The sequence below is a fragment of the Nannospalax galili genome, unplaced genomic scaffold (assembly GCF_000622305.1).
Source record: "Nannospalax galili isolate Female #2095 unplaced genomic scaffold, S.galili_v1.0 scaffold241, whole genome shotgun sequence".
In the NCBI taxonomy this organism is placed as follows: domain Eukaryota; kingdom Metazoa; phylum Chordata; class Mammalia; order Rodentia; family Spalacidae; genus Nannospalax; species Nannospalax galili.
The window spans coordinates 3,972,791-3,987,862 of NW_008345602.1; the positions used below are offsets into that span (position 1 = coordinate 3,972,791).

General features: G+C 40.2%; 1 pseudogene; it reads right to left on the bottom strand.

The window, feature by feature from the left end:
• The window catches only part of LOC103741004, an 80,139-nt pseudogene that overhangs the window by 9,087 nt on the left and 55,980 nt on the right, over positions 1–15,072 (bottom strand).

Genomic DNA, 15,072 nt, shown 5'->3' on the forward strand with positions numbered 1-15,072 from the left:
AGATTCCGTGAACTCCAACTCCAAGTCTGTCATATATTTCCAGGCTGCATGGCCTTGAAAAGTCACCCAACTTACTTGTGTTTTAGATTCCCAATCTGTGAAAATGTCATAATAGTGCCCCCTCCTATACCTTTTAGGGGGATTAAATGATTTCTTGACCCATAATAAGTGCTATGATAGTATTAACTTTCATCAGTGTTATTAAAATTATTTTCATGTAATAAGAATGCTTAGGTAGGGCTGGAGAGATGGCTCAGCAGTTAAGAACACTGGCTGTTCTTACAGAAGGCCTGGGTTTGAATCCCAGCACCCACATGGCAGCTAACAACTGTCCCTAATTCCAGTCCCAGGGGATCCGACAGCCTCTTCTGAACTCTGCCAGCATCGCACGACATGGGTGCACTTACCTACATGCAGGCAATACATGCATACACATAAAATAAAAATAATACATAAAATTTCAAAAAAAATTAATGCTTAGGTAAAAAGTGTAAAAGAGGAGCTACATATTTACTTCAAACAGTGCTCTTTTTCTTTTAAAGAATTAAAAGAGAGATCTGGAAAGATGGCTAAGTTAGTAAATCAAGCATGAGAATCTTGAGTGCAGATCCCTAGCACCCATGTAAAAAGCTGGGTATGGTGGTGTGCACCTGAAATTTCAACACAGAGACGGGGAGATCCCTGGGGCTTGCTGGCCAGCCTGTCTAGCCAATCAGTGAGCTCCAGCTTCAGTGAGGGACTCTGTATCTGAAAACAAGGTAGAGAAAAAACTGAGAAAGACACCCAATGTCAACCACAGGCCTCCACACACACACGGGCACAAACATGCATCTACACACATGAATATACACATATACAGACACACACAAAGAATTAGAAGATACATTGCATGTAGTACCCAAGACAACTGTGAAATGCAGAGATATTTAAATGGAATTACTCAGTAGTCAAAACCTGATTTGGAATGAAAAAATTAAATAAACTAATTAAGCCCCATTTTGGTCATCATCTCTTGTCATTGAGTGGTACTCATATGAATTTGATGATTGATTCTCCAACAAAAGTAAGTCATTCCAACTTCTCTTAGTCATTTAACGGCCATGACCTCACTTCCTCTTTAACACTGACTCAGTTCACTTTGTGTTCTCATCAGGTTTATTCACATAGCGCAGACGGAGCTAAACTCTTCTCACTTGAAAAGGAACAAGTTTTCTTCCGTTATCAGTCTACTTTTGTTATTTATTTTCTCATTCACTTATCAAAAGAGGTAAAAAGTAATGAAATTAGTTAAGAGGAATCCAGTTCCTTATAGATTTTTGTTCTTGGTACAGTTTGTTGATTTCAGTTTATGACCATTTCCAAAAGTTGTGTGGATCTTTATTAGCTCCTTGTAACCCTTTCCAGAAGCACCTGCCAGCAGGCTCACAGGTATCTGAAATCCAGACTTTGCTACATGAACAGGAAACTACACCTTGTCCAAAAGGAAAATAATTTCCCAGTATAACCATTTGCTTTGCAACCAGATGGAAAATGCAAATATGATCATGTCATTTCCCTGATGAATTTCACTAATTGCCTAGCTCTTTGAGATGAAGACCAAATCCTTAACAGAGTTTAGACTATGTGACTCTGGCCCAGACTCTCGGTGGCTTCTCCTCCACAGTCCAGCAGCAAAGTTCCTTCAACCTGTCACCCTCCTTGCTCACCAGGGGGAGCTAGACACAGGTCCATGCCTAGAAGACATGGAGTTAGCTGCCTCTCCAGCCAAATACTTTCTAAATACTTTGTTCAATATGTATCTAGGGAGAGTGAAGTGAACTTAATTTTCTGTTTTTAAACAATGCTTAAACATGTTTATACTTAATTTATCTCACCTAGTCACTCACTAGTCAGTATTCTGAAAGATGTAGACTATCTTCTTTTGGGCTCTCTTTGGTTTTCTCTTGTGAATTATTAAACAAGACAATTTCTTGGGGTTGAAGAGACTTTACTAGAAGAGTTTTACATTTAGGTCACAAAACCACCACCTGTTCTACACTGTGCCGCATCACTCTGTCACTACGTACATGAAATGTTTTTGGAATTTCAGATACTGTCACTGCCAGTTCTAAATATAGTTATACCAAGCAAGGTCGTTAGTACACATTAAAAGTACCTAAAACAAGCAGACCAAAGATGGTTTTGATTCTGTATTCAAAATTACCATCTTTAGTGAAGGTAGGACCTATGCACATCTTAAGGATGTTAGGCCCTCTTGTGCAGAAACCTGAGATAGCAGACTGCCACCTGGTAAGGTTTCAGGACGACTGTAGTTTGGTATCCCAATGAGTTGGTCAGCTGCCTGCCTCAGAATCTAACCCTGCCTCTGTCAGGACCATATTTTCCCTCCTCACCTTCTACACAACTTCTTAGTTTTCTACTCTATTCTTAAAGGTTACCTCCTCCAAGGAAAACCCACTGACACTGAAGGCCACCTCAGATCACAGAATGACTGTATTTCAGTGATGATTGCTTTGTGTTCTTCTCTAAAATCAAGACCTGACTCTCTAACGATGGCATCTTCTAACCTCATCAGTCAGGTGGGTGTTCTGCCAGCATGTGCTTGAAGGTGTGCTCACCCTGGGAAATGATTTTGCAAGAAAAGTCTTGCTTTTTTGGACGACAACTCATCTGAGGGTTATTTAAGGAAAGAGTACTCATCCTAGTTGATGTCTGAAAAGTGCTGTCGGTACCTGTGGGTCAGATCAAGAAAGCAAGAGTGTCTGACTGCTAAGAATTGGTGTCGGTTTTCTCTGCCTTACTGTCATAAAACACTCTGACCAAAAACAACTTGGGGAAGGAATGGTTTATTTGGCTTATACCTCCTGAGGGAAGCAGGGCAGGAGCTCAAAGCAGGAACCTCGAGGCAGAAGCTGAAACAGAGACCACGGAGGAACCCTGCTCACTGGCTTGCTCCTCTAGGTTGTGCTTAGCCTGCTTTCTGACACAACCCAGGACCACCTACCAAGGGGTGGCACCGCCCACAATGGGCTGGGTCCTCCCACATCACTCAACAATCGAGGAAATGCCTCATAGAGAAGCCCACAGGCCAATCTAATAGAGAAAATTCCCTAATTGAAGTTCTGTCTTCCCAGGTGTGTCAAATTGACAACTGACGTCAACCATGACACACCTGGAAAGAAAACCCACAGATCATGGAGCGGGTTCTTAAGCAAGGCTGTTCCCCTAGAAATCTTGATGGCTAGAAACTGAACCATTCATGGTCCAGAAAACCATGGTCACTGATCACTGAGTCAGAGTGATTCAAAAGAGCTCTGCTTTCAAAATGGAAAAGGCTTAAAACTGCCTTCTTCAAATTATAGTTCCTTTTTTACACATGCATGAGCGAGAGTGATTTTTTAAATTATGCAATAGGTTAAAAATGATCCCTTTCCATAAGGTTAAAACAAAATACATAAATGATAAGGACACGTGGAGATATTATTTAACTTTTATTGGCAGAGTTTTATCTTTCTTAGCAGTACAAGCATGTGCCACATAAAGATGTTTCAGTCAACAAGCCATGTAAACAGCAGTGGTCCCACAGGATTAGACTGTTTAGTCATGTCATAGATATCTTCGTCTTTATAGGAACATATTATGATAGTCACACAATGGCAAAAGTTGCCTAATGATGTTTCCTGAACGCATCCTCATCATTAAGAGATGCTCAATTGTATCTAAAATAGTGATATGACTTACAAGAAGAGAGTTGTATGAAAATGCTCTGTACATTTTTATAGCCACCTGGGATTTTTATTCACTAAGTTATCTCTGTTTGTGTAATTATTTAATATGCATTTTTCAACTTTCAATATTTTTGAATATGTGTTCAAAGATACATATTTAGTATTTATTTTCATTTTATTTAATATGTATTTTAATATGTATTATCAATATGGAGTTGTTGCCTCAAATAAACATCTGTAAATATTTTTCATGAGAAAGTTGAATTAATACACCTATGGATGAATGAGTGAAGGGCTGGCAGAACCTGGACCTGGGTGCCCACCTGGCACATCCACTCTGATCTCCAGCACTACAGTTGTAGGACAAGTGTGGCTCCAAATGTGCATTGCTTGATGGAGTATAGTTTTTCTTTTTTAAAAAAATGAATAATTTCATAGGCTTTAATACCACTGGATGGGGCATGCGTCCGCTGACTCAACCCTGCCACTTTTTCTTTTAGATCCACATTTTTTATTTGGCCCTTAAAGGCTTTTCAGTTTCAAGTGTCTACTCTGTGATTTTCCATTGACACACAATAATAAGATTCTTCATATGGCCAGAAGGATGGTGATTGATTAGTCGGAAGGTCCCACCCATGAAACACCTGTTGTGGGGAAACTGGATGGTGAGAAGCAGGAGGCTGCACGGTAGTCTCATTGCTAATTCCTGACCGTAGCCCCCTTGGCTGGCAGCATCTGGACGTCAATGCTAGTTGCTATCTACAGGTGGCAGTGGTCCTTTGCTGTTGCAAAACCTAAAAGACTAATGCTGCCTCTAGTCTCCCAATCCTGGGGCAGGAAATGGCACAGGTGTCAGGCTATCTGACTTTATCATTCCACCTCTTGTTTGTGGTTGTGTATATGCAATGTTTAGAAAGAGAAGCAAATTAAGCCCCTGTTTTGTCATACAATGTATTTACACTGCTAAAATATAAAGGCAATTTGTAACTGCAAAGATAATTCTCCCCCATGCTGTTTAAATCAAATACCCTCTCCAGTCTGCCAGTTTAAATAAGAGAGCAAGTGAGTGGGGAGGAAGGGCTGGTTTTGCTGTTCATTCTATCACTTTACTCATTTAATCTTTCTTTTAGTATCAGCCTAATGTATTTGTACATTAGGCTCAAATTTGAATTATCAGTATAATGGATTATAAAAACTAAGATTCTTAAAACCTGTGTTTAATTTTTGACATCATTTTATGTATGTAGAGAACTTACATAATGCAGAACTCAGTGTTAAAGGAGTTAAAATTAAATAGCATTTTATCTCTAGCCAGTTTTTGCAGGTTGCCTAGCATTGGGCAGATGTACTCTCTAAAACCAAGAGTTTGGTTTTTATCTTACTCTATTTGAATCTAGGCTGAATGTATTCTGTTTCTACTTCAATTTCCAAAGTACTCTAGTTTGCTTAAGAACAGTCCCACAAGTGTAACTATTCCTTAACGACGTGACAATGCTTTAGATGCTTTTCTGTTGGACTATGATGTCACCTACAGCAAGGAGTAAGCCACAGCAGATCGTTTTCAAGAAATTAACTTCTCCAGAGAAAAGTTAGTAGCAAGTCAGTAGCATGGTCATTAGAAGTGTTTGTTAATAGGGTTTTAAACATTTACTCAAAGGAGGAAACCATTGTAGTTATAGAAGCAACACTTCAGGGCTGGAGAGATGGCTCAGTGGTAAAAAGCACTAACTGCTCTTGCAGAGGACCCAGGTTCAATTCCCATCCCTCACATGATGGCTAACAACCGTCCTGTAACTCCAGTTCTAGGGAATCCAATGCCCTCTTCTGACCTCCGCGGGCATGGCACAACACAGGTGCACCTACATACATGCAAACAAAACACTCATACACATAAAATAAATAAGTAAAATTTTTTTTTAGAAAACAAGCAACATTTCTCTGAGTAGAATCAGCAGCCCATTTCTTTTCATGCTAGGTAACCTAGGAAATTCACAAGAAAAGTGTAGTTTTACAAAAATATATATTACTGAATAAGTGGAAACTGGCTTTAGACAGGCCACTTGAAGTGAAAAACATCTGTTCCTATGTGAAAATTTGTTCCTATGTTTCTTGATCAAGCATGCTCAAGGCAAATGGTTTCATTCAGACTTTAAAACAAAAGGAAAACCTAAGTTGATGAATAACAAACATTAACCATTTTAGTTTTCTGTCTATAAGAGATCAATTTCCCCTTCAATGTCACTCAGAAGTGAAGCATCCAGTGTGTGGCTTTTCTTGCTTGGCCGGGCGACAATCCACAAAGCAGCTGCACACATCTGGTTCCTGGCTCCCCAGTTACAAACAATGACACAAAGGATGCCCATGGAGGAGACTCTATTTTCTGCAGTTGGTTTTTCTTTTGACTCTCACATCTCCCTATCTCTGCCCAGGGCTAATAGAGTACCAGTTTGTCCATCTTCCATAGAATCAGAGTTTGTCTGCATCTGTTTCAAGAATATGTGAGACGGGGGGAAAATACAAGCAGGCTTTATAACATTAAAACCACCACACTGAGATTAGATTTGCGCATCAAATCCTAAGCAACACCCATAATACTATACTGTGTGGACAGACTGGAAAGATGCTGTCCACCTAAAATGCTTAGGGACAGATCTTTCATGCAGTCCAGTATCACCCCATAGGGATTCCAATAGTCAACAAAACCTAACAAATCTGAACCACTATCAGCCCAAAGCCAGAGTATAGTTCAAAAGCAACATGAATCATGAGAGCAGGACACATGTATTTATTAAGTTTGTTAAAAGCAAGGCACGCTGCATACATCATCTCAATGAGTTCTTAGAACTCTCTGTGCTAGAAGTTTAATGGATCCCACTTCCCAGATGAGAAAGTTCACTGGCATTCGCTAACTCCCTTGCCACTTGATTCCCTCCAGCATGTTCACATAGGCCCGTCCACTTCTGACTCCTTCAGTCTTTTCACCACTCCTTTCCGATGTCCCCTTTACCGGCTTCATTGATCAAAACAATTCCATTAATACCTGTTTGAGAATGGCTATCTTTGGACTTATAAAAGAAGGAACCCATGAAACATACTCCCTCCATTCTTCTTTAAAGGATCTTGAGGGGTGGAAGGAACTTGATATTACCTGTGGCTTTGGACACAGCAATTACTTCTATTATAAAGAGAAATATTTAAGAACCAGTCTATACTTGGCACTTTATCTTGGTCGACATCTCTAGCAATCAAGTAGAACAAAAGTGTGAATTTTCCCCAAAGGCATTTCAGGATATACCGTACTGTGGCATGGCCTGACATTCTTTCAGCTTTCACAACCCATGTGATATAGAACCACAAAGAAATGAAGAGGAGATGTAGAATTACGAGTAGCATAAGCCTTTCTACTGAGAGCCCTGGACAGCCAAGTGACCAAGGTTTGTGCTAGTGAGTATAAAGCAAACTATTGGACTTTCACAAAGAATTTCAGATTGAGAATTTCCAAGGGGATAAACATATGTTAGTCTTATAGATACAGCAATTAAACTAGAAACTTCTGCTTGGCTGAGGGTTCGATACCAAAAGTAAAATCTTCCTTATTCTTTTTGAACAAGGTTTCCAACTCTTAGAAACCTCCCTAATCCTGTTTCAACTTCTTCCTCTCTTTACTCAAGAAAGACTGAGGCTTGAGAAACAACACAATATTAATTGTACCACTCCTGTGCTGCCCCGCCCCCGCCCCCACATCCCTGTGTGTATACTACAAAGTCTGTCAACCCTGTCAGTGTCTGCTTTCAGGAGCCTTGAGATTTCCATTTACCAATATTTTTTTTTCTAAATTCAGAAAAATAGATGAATTTGAAAAAATGCTATGAGAAAGTTTTAGCTGGATGACTACACTACATTTTTAGGACTTAGACCTCTATCATTAAGCAATATACCAACATTAACAGCCACAAACAACACATTCCTATATGGAATATTCACAGGTTTGTCAACAGACATCACCTGTTTTCCTTGTTCCTATATCAGACTCCACCAGGAATATTTGTAAAAGAAAAATAATTTATTCCTACTAGAAATGTTTTCTTTGAGGTTACCTGGCTATCTTAAAGATATATTTGTTGTTTCAAAGACAGTCCATGGAAACTAAAATTAAGTTACACTCTGACAGAACACTAAGAAACGTGGATCCAGATCAATTTCCATCTGTTGATAGTGTAGACAAACTGATTTAATTAAATATTTTTAAAGAGCCCTGCTTCAATGAGATCATGACCTAAGCTTTTATATAACATAAACATTTTGAGTTTCCTGGTACACAAAGAAAAAGCCCAGGAGTCTGAAAGTGGAGATCACAGTTTGCCTACAACTTTTAAGGTCACATTGCTATTGGATTGGATAGTGTCCTAGAAGTCACAGGATTTCCAATCTTCAGTTTCTCTACCGAAAAGCAACTGTTATACTAAGTGAAGTAACACAGACTCAGAAAAACAAAAGATCTATGTTCTCCCTCATTTGTGGATCCTAGCACCAAATCCTTATAAGTGAGTATATATCCTGATATAACTGCCGGAACCAGGAAAATGGAAGGGAACCAGGCAGGTAAAGGGAAAGAAGGAACCCGGGAGAAAAGAATAGTAGGAGACAGGTGTGACTAAGGAAGAAATGTGTAAAATGGGGAAGTTAAATGGGAGGGGGAGAAGGAGGGCTATACAAGGAACCATGGGGATAAAGGGGAAGAAGGAGCTCAAGAGAGGTGGAACCATAGAAGAGAGAAATTATCCAGGGAGAAAGGGGGAAAATGGTGATACTTTAAATGAAGAAGGTGGTGAGGGAGGCTAGGACGGGGAGAGAAAGAAGAGAGATGAATAGTGCCTAGCTAGTATAAGAAACCAGAGGGAATTTTATTAGTCCAAAAACCTACTGAAAAATTACACATGCAATATCCCTACATGAGTCTGTGAGTATAGCTGAAGACCACATAACAAGAAACAGTGCCAGGCAGCAGAAACCTTCCTTTGAGTTGTTGGCCAGGGTAGTGCAAGAGACTCCCAGAATTACACAGGCTATTGACACAGTCCTTGATTGGCTCTCAGAATTTGATGGGAAGACCCGATTGCTGAAGACAAGACAGGCTTTGGACACAGGATTTGGAGCAACAGAGCTGGAACTGACCTGGAAGTCACCTCCTCTGAAGGCTAGCTCTCATAGCTTCGGAGAGCACTGTGCAAGCTGCTAAGGGAGAATATCAACTGATGATCCAACCCCAGCTTCAAGGCCTAAAAACCACATGAATGACCAGCACAGCAAACGACACTGATGCAATAGTGGCACTTTTATCTTGGGGGTAATCAACAGCTACCTAATTGGACTTAAAGCCCACTCAATGGGAGGAAATTCATGTGTGGTACTGTAAACCTAGCCAAATACACATAGCTGGAGAGGTCACAGATATTAGAGAAAACTCCAAGACTGTCACACCCCTAGACAAATGTAATTTCTTACTATGTGCAAAATATGGATCCTTAAATCCATAGACAAATATCCCAGTCACCTCCCATCAAAGAAGCTTCTTTCACAAGAGACAGGGATAATTACAGAGTTTCACAACTGGTCACACACAGATATTGTCTGTGAATTGCCCAAGCCTAAGTGGCACATCTAGGATGCAACCTCTGCACCTAAGGCTCACAGAACATAGAACAAGGGATGAAGCAAACACTAATATATCTTTCAGTTCTCATCAATGAAGTTCCTTCATGCAATAGAGGGCCAGGAATGCAAAAGGTCACAAATGGCCCAAACTCAGTGAATAAGAGTCTATAGAGTATGGGTCCTTGGACAGGACTCCTATATTAAAATCTACCCAAGGCTCAGGGATCATTGTGGAAGAGGGGGGTGGAAAGAATGTAAGATCCAGGGAGGTGGTGCATGACCATACAGAAACAGTCCTATAGGCTTCTGGGACTCTTCTCATATGAACCTACAGCAATGGTGTCAGCATGCACAAGGCCCATGCAAACCCAAGCAGACAAAAACCCAGCACAGAACTGTGGAAATGAACAGCAGGCCCCAATCTTAGTCGAAGAATTATTGGCAGCTGAATACTGCTGGGTGAGGAAGAGCTGATCTTCTTAAAGGGAGGGACTCTAGATACACTGACTAGATCCCAGTGGATGAACTTGCACTGAGGGACATCCAGGAACACTAACTTGACATGATAGGCCTTAACACAAATGACAGAATGTATGAACTCCAGTGGGGAACTATGGGAGGAGGCCAAAGGGGCAAAGGGGAAGGGGGTAAAAAGATGATTTTCTGTATGAAATACACAAAAATTCAATAATTTTTTTTAAAAAAGCTAAAAACATGAATGTTCACCAGTGTCCTTCAAGCTTTAGTGTGCTTCTTTAAACGAACTATGCACAGTCTTAAAAACATGTAGGACGTGAAGAGCAAACTTTAGCACAGTTATAAATACTCAAAACTAATAGTCCTTGGTAAGTATTGTTCCTAAGTGGCAAGTAAAGCTGAATGAGGATACGAGTGAGAGAAAATGGAGGCATAATTGTTTTCTACATCCTGGGGGCTCCTCTGAATATTCACAGTAACTATGGAAGCAAGCGTATGTTTCCTTGTTTCCTCCAGCTAATGTTGAAAGTGAGCCGCAGGTTTGACCACCTTGACTTTCTGTCTCCAGCAGTACCAACAGAATGTGTCTATGCAGACAGACACTTGGCTCCTAAGAGCCCATCTATGCTTATGGAGGTCTTTCTCAGGCCAGGTGATGAGGGACCAAGCCAGTACAGTGGATGGACAGCACAGCCCTGGCTCCATTCATGTGAAGATACTATGAAAATGGGCTTTCAGGGATACATCCCGCCTCCTCATCCTCAGAGATCTGTTACCCATAATCCTCTTTGGTGTACACCGTGGAAACTTAGGTGCTGAAGAGTAGCTGCCTGCCACAGGTGCTTATGAATGTAATTCAGCCAAGTTCATTGTCAACAAGGACAGGTGAAAGGGAAGAGCAGGAGCTTGAAATAATTGGGAAAGACCCCAAGAATTTAGAGAGGGGGAAAACACCCTTCTGTTAATTGTTAGATGTTTTCTGCTAACAAACCTGAGTGTTTCAGTGTCTGGGAAACTTTTGAGCAGTATGACTAAATGAAGTGATTTTCCCAGATGAAATGAGCTGGCTAATCTTTCTGGAGAGTTGAACTCCAGTGGGATACAGTCCAATTTTAGCTGCTACTTTACCAACAGTCTAGACTCTATGCCCACTGCACCAGGTCAGGTTATGTCCCAATATGGAGATGCTGGGATGTCTGTGACCCAACAAATGTGAGTAGCTGAAGTGGGGTTTGGTTCCTTCTCCACTGTCTTGTCAGTGTGTTTGTGATGCAGTGCACTAGAGCTTCATTAGAAGCCTTGACTCATAGACATTCATTCAGCAAGCACCTTAATGCCCACCAGGGAAGGGAAGGCTCTGTGTTATTCCTCTGAGGAAAAAAAGTTGAGGTAGGATAGTCTTTACAGACAATCTAAACACACTCATGGTTGAGATTACAATGACAGAGCTGTACGTAGAGCATCTACATCAGTCTGCTGGAATTAGGAAAATTTTATGGGAAAATAATGTACCTGGAGGCAAAAAAGACAATCAAGAATGTATCTAACAAACTGATACGGGAGTGTAAAGGGTGGTGGTGAAATCTTAAGAAATGGAGGACTAGAGACATCAAGGCAAAAGAAAGAGTGGTTCTCAAAGAGCATAAGTTTCAGAGAGTGATCATGTTAATAAATGGCAGACAAGGCCAGATCATGCTTTGGAACTCAGACCTGTGCTAAAGGAGGGCCCCATATATCTTAGCATTTGTTTCTACCTTTAAGTAGGTAGAAAGTTCAACAAACCCCCATCCCTGTGGCTTGCAGGAGGTGGAGGGAGGCTATTGAGGGGAGAAATGGGTGCCTCTCTCACTAGAGGCTCAGGGAGGGGGAGGAAAGGGTCTGGAGATAGCAATAGCAAAGTTTAAATATCACCATTTACGATGCCCTTATAGGATTGCCTGATCCCCCTCTGAGGGAGGACCCACACCCCAGGTTACACACTGCATGTCCAATTCTGTGTCCTTTCAGACACTGACATGAATGGATGGATGGATGGATCCTGTAAGTTGTAAATGGCATGGAATCGATTTCTTTCATCTAATTCAAGTTTTAGACGGAGTAGTGTTGCTACTAGTGATTTACCTAACACAGAGCATGTGAGCACCCTGTGACAGATGCATAACAAAGGGCAGCACCTGTGGTGCCACACAGCCATTTGGGTGTGTTCCATCCACTACTGTTGTCATGCACAGCACAATACAGTGGAAGTTAAAAGGGAGAATCCTCACAGCCTCACAAAAGAGACCCAATACACACAGTGATGAAACTATAGTGATGCATCTGGACATTTGTTTCATGAAATATGAAAACTCATAATAAACCTAAGTTTATTATGAGTAAAGATTTAGTTTATTATGAGTAAAGATTAGTAAAGACCACATCCAATGTTCAAAGGCACCAGAAGACCTAGTATATAAAAATTCTGGATTTTATATCTATTCAAAATCCAAATTTGAGGAAATCACTCCCTTAGAAGTTCTTTATTCTGTCCTTAAATTGAAGGTCAGATTTCTGGTCAAGTACCCAAGAAAACTGTTACCTTGTTGTCTTAACAGAAAAAGATAACAGGGAAGAAGAAAAATCACTAAGTACATAACTGAGATTCTTTGCTTTCTACTTATTTACACACACACACACACACACACACGTTAAAATAGAAGACAGAATTTAAAAAGCATTTTTAATGAAACAAAGGCATGGTTATAAGCTTAAGATAAAAATTAAAAGTTCATATTCAGGGCCTAAGAGATGGCTCAGTGGTTAAGAGCACTGGCTGCTTTAGCAGAAGACCCAGGCTCAAATCCCAGCACCCACATGGCAGCTAACAACCATCTGTAACTCCAGTTCCAGGGGATCTGAGGCTCTCTTCTGTCTTCCTTGGGCAGTGCACGACATGGGTGCACTTACCTACATGTAGGCAGTATATGAATACACATAAAATAAAAATAATAAATAAACATTTTTAAAAAGATGATGGTCAAATAAAGCAGATCAGCCATACAAAAAAAATCTAGTACTTGGGAGGAGCAAATAATAATCCAAAGAGCTGACAGTCAAGAAAGCAGAAATAACAAGTCATCGAAAAGGAATTATGAATGTTTCTGAAACTTTGAAATGGAAATGCTAACATCTATAAAACGAAAATATGAAGTTATAAATCAAAGGCTTCTGGTAGAAAATCGTGATTAGAAATTTCCCAAATTACTTTTTAAAATCTCAATAAAAGAGAGAAAAAATTGCATGGTTTCTCTCATATGTGGATGTTAGCTTTAAATTTTTTTATAGGAGAAAAGTAATATTCATTGAACAAATTTTTTATATTTTTTTAACTTTTAATAACTACGTGATTAGAAGAAGCATTTCATTACAGCTTTAACATATTCAATAACACACTCCAGAGCAAGAGTACATCTCTTTCACAAGTGGTTCTAAGTCTCTAGGTTCACAGTTGACTTAATACAGTTATACAATATTGAATTCAGTATAAGTCCTGTAAGACATAATATTGAGTGAGGTTTAACCTTTAAAAAACATCTCCATTTCATTTTAGAATATATTGTTCTTTGCAGAAGACTCATTGCTTTGCTACTAACACTGAGATGTTGGCGCATGCATCTCTAATCTGTATGTATCTGATTATTACTAGACAAAATCAGTTGTACTTGGATCCTTGGTGCCTGTGTATGTCTATAAAGTCATCAAGTAGATTTCAATGGTAATGTTCATTACCTCTACTAATTAACATGATGTAAATTTTCATACTTCCTCCTCAAATATAAAACATTTTTTTTAATTTGTTGATTTTTTTTTTGTGTGTGTGTGTGTGTGTATCACACAGAACATCCCAAACCATCTTATTCAACTATACACCCACTTCCCAGAAGGCACCCTCCCATAGCCACCCTCCCCCCACTAGAGTCCTTATACACTGATATCCCTGCTACTGTCTGCTGTGTTGTCGGTACCCCCATCCATTCCCCACTACTTATCCATCTGGTGAATCTAGTCAGTCTATCTAGAGGTCTTTGTTTTAGAAAGGTCAGCTGTTCCTCATCTAGCAGCAAACAGTTGTCAATATTCCCTTAGATGAGATTGGGGTCTGCTGTTCATTTTCCCAGTTCTATGCTGGGTTACTATCTGGGAGTCCCTTTGGCCGCTCTGGCCAACAACTCAAAAGAATGTATCTCCTATCTGGCATTGTTCCTTGTTCTATAGCCTTTAGCTATGCATATGGACTCTTAAAAAAATTATATTGGCTGCTTGACTCTTTGGTTATACTTTCCTTTGGGGTGTTTAAGGCAATACAGTTGGCCCGGATAAACCAATTTATTTTTACTCTTAAAGTTGTTTGAGGATCTGTTCCTCAGGGGTCACATGGGCTTGGGAGGAGCCCCTGGCTCCTTTCTTTTACCAGTTCCACCTATGTGAAGATAAGTCAAAGGTCCTGCTCAACAATGGTTGGCTTCGCTTAGAAGCATGGAGGAAATGATTCCTCTGTGTTGACCCTCCTCTTTATAGACTGGACACTGGTTCAGTCCATCTGGTGGGGTCTCTTCAGCCTCCTTGATCAAGAGGACAGGTGACCCACCACAATTACAGGACATTTTGAGAGATGCTCATAGTCCCCTGGAACTAGTTGACTTAGGAGAGCAAAGAGCAAAAACTCTCCTTTATGTCCCCCTGACCAAATTATTATACACCTCAAAGTATGTCTGTTAAACATCCAAGAAGGTTAGTTCCACCAGTCTGGTACTTTTAATTACTGTGTGTCATGTAGATAAATCTTGGGCAAAGATCAATTGTTCTCAGATAAACCTTACCTAGACATATATTTCTTGATCTGCTATATATTTGTCAGTAGGTTGTTGAAGTAATATGGTTCACTCTTGTTTTTAAAACCAGCTAGACATTATTTATCTTTTGCATTGTCTAACCCCTCCAACATGGTTTTCCCACTTAAGGTGCCCCCTTTCCCCCCCTCTTTCTCCCATAATAGTACCCTTCTCCTATGGTCCTACCTCTCTTGAGCTCCTTCTTTCCCTTTATCCCCTAGGTTCCTTGTATACCCTTCCCTCCCTTAAACTAACCCAATTTTTATCCATATCTCCCTTATTAAGGCCTGTTTCCTACTGTTCTTCTCTTTCAGGTTCTTTCTTTTCCTTTACCTCCCTGG